The following is a 5,352-nucleotide window of genomic DNA, read 5'->3' as shown; positions in this document are numbered from 1 at the left end:
CAGGGCTGTCTAGATATTGTCAATTTGAGAGGCGTATTCTTAAACAAGCTACTTCTCAGCGTTCTTTAACTGAATGCAACAAAAATTAAAATTGCCCGTATTAAGAGTAGACAGTTTTTAAACTGTTTGATAAATAAAAACATTACATTTTGTATTGCAGAGGAAAAAGGAACCTCTTATCTTATTCTCCTACCCTCCTATGTTGGTGAAGAATGCCTATAACGTTCTAAAAAAGACACTTGAGGGTATCTAGGACTAAATTTTACTCCTATTCCAGTACTCTGCCACATGCACTAAATATATTATCACAAATAACAGTTTATCAAGGTTTTGATAAGGTGTTGAAGAGCAAAAAAATTAATTAGAGTAGATAATAATAAATTAGAGGTACCTGAGGTATGAAATTTCAAATCAACATTTGGCAGGAAGATTATTTATTGTTGTGTCTATGTAACCGTGGAGAGAAAACTCCACAGTTATATTTTCCACAGAGTGAAAAGTCAGTTTCATTGAAAAAGTTTTATATTCTATAAACCCAGCAAAGGGAATTAAGAAACTTTAATTTACAAAAAAAAAACACTTGCTTACACTGAGGGAAAAGTGGGGTTGTCTTTATTGTATTTAGTTTAAACAATTACAATCTACTCTTCTTTGATATAATTTTTGAAAGGTATCTACAAAACTAGGTACCGTTCATGATTTATCAGAATCTAACTGAACAAAGGTTTTTGTTTTTATAAAAACACATAGCAGCTCATTAGAGTTTTAAATCTTATTCTCCCTAATTTGTTTAAAAAGCTGTCAACCTAGAAACACTTTTTATTATTACTGTGGGTGTAAATTGAAAAATATTTAAATTTGATTAAAGATTATTGAGGATAGGCGATCCACAAAAAAAACATATAATAATATCATATATTATGTCAAGACTAAAAAAGTTGAGAATAATGATTATTATTGTTAATCTGTACCATAGGCTACATATTATAAATAGACCCTATTATCGTTTTCAAAATGAATTAGAAATATTGTCAGTGAATTTATTATATCAGTATCAGAGTAATTGAACATTTATATTAAGTTAAGATTTATATCAATGCTCTAAAATTAAACCCCAATTCAATAAAAGTATACTTCAAAGAACATTTATTCTGAAAAAAGTTTTGCTTGCTTTAATGAAAACCAGAACAGTTTGGTGGCGATATGTTTACTCAATGAATAAAAATGTTCAATGGTAACCAGGAGAGTATTACTCTCAAGAATTCACGTATAAGAGCAACCAGGAGTAGAATTTTCTCTTTTCTGTGTATTTGTTTTGAAAGTTGAACTTAATTTCTCCTCTTTCTGCAGGCTATTAGACTGTAGTGTCGTCGAAAATAGTTCAAATGCACGGTATTTTTACTTTCCTTGCCCTATACTGTACCATAGGTAAGGAAAGTATTGCTTTCCAAAAAAATTAAGGTACCCTAATTTCATGTTTTCTATATGTTTCATTACTTTCCTTGCCCTATTACCATAGGTAAGGAAAGTATTGCTTTCCAAAAAAATTTAAGGTACCCCAATTTCATATTTTCTATACGCTTCAAGGTTCCCTGAGTCCAAAAACATGATTTTTGGGTGTTGGTCTGTGTGTGTGTGTGTGTCTGTGAATAAGATTCCATTCCTAATTAACCGATTGACTTCAAATTTTAAACTTAAGGTCCTTATACCATGAGGATCCGACAATAAGAAATTCAATAAAATTCAATTAAAAATGGCGGATAATGGCTAAAAAACCATGTTTTTCACGGTTTTCTCAAAAACGGCTCTAACGATTTTCTTCAAATTTATACCCTAGATAGCTATTTATAAGCCCTATCAACTGGCATGAGTCTCAATTATGGGAAAATTGCAGGAGCTCTGTAATATTCTTGAGAAAAATGGCGGATTATCACCATGGCGGATAAAAACCATGTTTTTCACAGTTTTCTCGAAAACGGCTTCTTTAACGATTTTCTTCAAATTTATACCATGGATAGCTACTTATAAGCCCTATCAACTGACATGAGTCTCATTCCTGGGAAAATTGCAGGAGCTCCGTAATATTCTTGAGAAAAATGGCGGATAATCACCATGGCGGATAAAAACCATGTTATTCACGGTTTTATCGAAAACGGCTCCAACGATTTTCTTCAAATTTACATCATGGATAGCTATTTATAAGCCCTATCAACTGACATGAGTCTCATTCCTGGGAAAATTGCAGGAGCTCCGTAATATTCTTGAGAAAAAGGCGGATAATTACTAAAAAACCATGTTTTTTACAATCTTCTCAAAAATGACTTGACCGATTTTTTTTCAAATTCATACCCTATATAGTTATTTATCAGCTCTATCAACTGGCATGAGTCTCCTTTCTGGTAAACTAATAGGGGGGTCCATCCTTGAGAAATGGACTTGGTAACCTCCTTCTCGTGTCTAGGTAGGTAGAGCAGTTCATAAAAAGAACACATAGTCGAGATATTTCATCTGTAGAACAGCTGTTTTGACGACTTTTAAAAAAATCATCGAATTTCACAATTTACACAAAGGAAAAAGTACTCTGAAAACAATTATATATATACATAATTTATATAGATCGTCTGATCGTAGTTTCAAATATGTTGCCGCCAATCGTCATTATGTTATTCCCCCAAATTATTCTCGTTTGAGAATGGGCTTACAGTTCAATGAGCAAGGAAAGTTGTGTGAGTGTACACCACACCAGATTTTTATTTTCATCTGAATACCGTGGTTCAATCGGATTAATTATAATTAAAATTATATAATATTAAAATTAATTATGATTATAATTCATTATGCTCCGTTGATGCTGTCTCAAGCAGAACTGTTTGGGGGGTGAGTCTTAAGCTCGTAGCACACTGCCGAAGACGCGCCGCGCCGCCTTGACAAATGAAGCACACTGGAGACGCCGTTTTTGCTAAACGCACACTGGGAGCGCGCCGCGCCGCCGTTTATCGGACATGACTCTGCGCTGCACGGGTCATTCTATTCTTATATGTTAAAAACCATCTAAAAAATATTGTTCTTTTTCAATTAAAAAATAAATTGGAAGCCACCACCTATAAAATATTTTCCAAGTATCACTTTAAATTGATTTATAATTATTTTTATTCCATTCGGGATAGTCTTCTAAAAATGAAAATAAATTGAATAAAAAAAAATATGTTGTCAAATTCTACACAGTTTTATTCGGTACACGGCCATGGTTTCGTGACCACACCGGTCACATTTTCATAGTTGACTAAAGTTTAACCTTCTAGCTTTTACCGAATAAAACTGTGTAGAGTTTGACAACATATGTGTGTTTTTATTCAATTATGGAACGGTTCTACAATATTGACAATGACTCAGTCGATTTTTTTGAAAATAATAAACTTACAAGTTTGGAACAAGTGTGATTCATTCACATGAGGTTCAATAAGTTTATAATATAAATGACATTCAATTTAATCAATTTAGAAAATGAATTACATAAGATAAACGTGTCCACACAGGAACCAGCCAGGTTGGTCAATCACCAATCGAATATGGACTGGTTACAAAAGGCTGGCCAATCACCATGTTCAATATGGACTGGATAGCCTAGCTGTCCGCTTCGTGTATTAGGTACAATCGTGTATAAAGGTGTCTGCAACTTTTGATTAGAATCTGAATGAACACCTAAAAATCAACGAGCTTCAACCTTGCTCCTTCAAGATATACCACAATATAAATACAATACAACATTTAAACTAATCTGGAAAAAGTTCGTGTATGTACGCAAAATCTGTGCAGTTTGTAGCGAGGAGCAAACCTTCCGGTGGGCGCGTCCTTGAAACTTACATGAGTGGGCGCGTAGCAGCACTGAGTGCTGCCTCTAAAAATTCCTAGTTTCTAAGCCTCATACAGCTCAGGCTAGAAGAAAAAGGATGTTTATATCATAAAAAGTAAGTTTATAATCAATTTGGATAATTGTAGTCATATCCTGGACATGTTATACTATTTTTTAGTAATAATATACTGGAAATTGTTACTCATTGAATTGAATACAAATACTGATCTCGTTAAAAGAATAATTTAATTTCAGCAATTGTCAAAATATCAAAAAACATCATATAAGGCACATATAATAATTTATAATGAAACTTTGAAAAAATGGGATAGTCTCTTAGAAAATGACATTTATGAATATTTGAAAATTAGGAACATGGAGTGCTGCCTATTGGACGAGTCTATGTGTTTGTCTTCAACTCACGACTGAAACAATCAATGTAAACAACATCTAGCATGTGGAATGTATTACCAATGTTGCCAACTGTAGGTACTGAACGGCCCAACTTTGTAAAATGAATGCCATCCTTCTTATTACAAGAACAATTACTTGGCAGCACGGAGTGCTGCTACGCGCCCACCGGAAGGCTAACCTAAACAAGATTGAGCTAACCGAGGGTAGCAAAAGCTTCCGAGGGTAGCGAAGAGGCACCCGAAAGATGGCGGCACTCAGAGGAAAAATTCCTCTCCTATCACACACTGGAGACGCGCCTCGCCGCGCAGCCACAGAGGAAAAATTCCGCTCCGTATTCTCCCAAAAGTTCCGGCAGTGGAATAATATTCCACGGCTGCGCGGCGCGGCGCGGCTCCAGTGTACTTATTCTAACTTATTTACATGCTAAGTATTCAACCGGAATAATTCCACGGCGCCCACGGCTGCGCGGCGCGTCTTCACTGTGCTCCGTGCTTAAGAGTTATGGTTTCTTAGGGACAGGTCGATGTTCAGCTTTCAGTTAAGGTCGTCGTGCTCGCGATCGACCTCCATGTATCACAAACACGTGTAGAGCACAAACACATTATGGGGAACAGAGATTCCTCTTCACCATGGTGAATCATGCGAGGATGCAGGCTATATGGGTCGCATGAAAATGACCTAAACACCAATATAAATAAGTGCAATATCTCTCAGGTTTTCTATTCATTGTGATACATTCTGTGATTCATTTGAAGTATTATGTCAACCTTCAAAATATTCAAATTATTGTTCCTGGACCAAAAATCAGGTGACGAAGCAGTGTGTGATATCATACCCTCAACCTTTGGATAAACATTAACTTTCTATCAACATTTTTGGAGATAAATAGGCTCAGCCTAGTTTTTCCTTCAATGTCATAATTATATTATGATTGTAGTATTTTGTACAATAAATAAATATACAGAAAGGAGATACTTCCAGTTATTTTGATATAAAATTATTCAGGACATCCTATAGTTCTAGGAGTGACATTCAAAAGAGAAAAAATTTTAAATCTTATCAAAAAATTAAATTTCCTTTTAATT

The sequence above is a fragment of the Nilaparvata lugens genome, chromosome 1 (assembly GCF_014356525.2).
Source record: "Nilaparvata lugens isolate BPH chromosome 1, ASM1435652v1, whole genome shotgun sequence".
Classification (NCBI taxonomy): Eukaryota; Metazoa; Arthropoda; class Insecta; order Hemiptera; family Delphacidae; genus Nilaparvata; species Nilaparvata lugens.
Note: the sequence above shows the minus strand (reverse complement) of the source record.